Raw genomic sequence first — 379 nt, forward strand, 5'->3', positions numbered from 1 at the left:
TACTTTTCTTCTACGTCGTTCTTCTAGGGTTTACTATTATTCTTGCTTCTTTGTTACACTATTCTAAGTTCTACGTCGTTCTTCTAAGTTCTACGTTGTTGTTCTAAGTTCTCCTGCTATTTTTGTTGATTTTTGGGGGTTTATTCCGTAGATTCGGGGGTGTAAACTGCTTAACCTTGTAATGTGGCTTAATATTGAAGCATGGTTGAGTGATAGCTGACTAATATCTATACGCATGTATCTGAATAATATCTATGGGTGTATCTCACTGTTATCAATGGGTGTATCTTGCTGATATCTTTGGGTGTATCTGACTCATATATATGGGTGTATCTTACTGTTATCAATGGGTGTATCTTATTGTTATTAATGGGTGTAT

Source organism: Arachis duranensis, unplaced genomic scaffold, assembly GCF_000817695.3.
Source record: "Arachis duranensis cultivar V14167 unplaced genomic scaffold, aradu.V14167.gnm2.J7QH unplaced_Scaffold_165934, whole genome shotgun sequence".
In the NCBI taxonomy this organism is placed as follows: Eukaryota; Viridiplantae; Streptophyta; class Magnoliopsida; order Fabales; family Fabaceae; genus Arachis; species Arachis duranensis.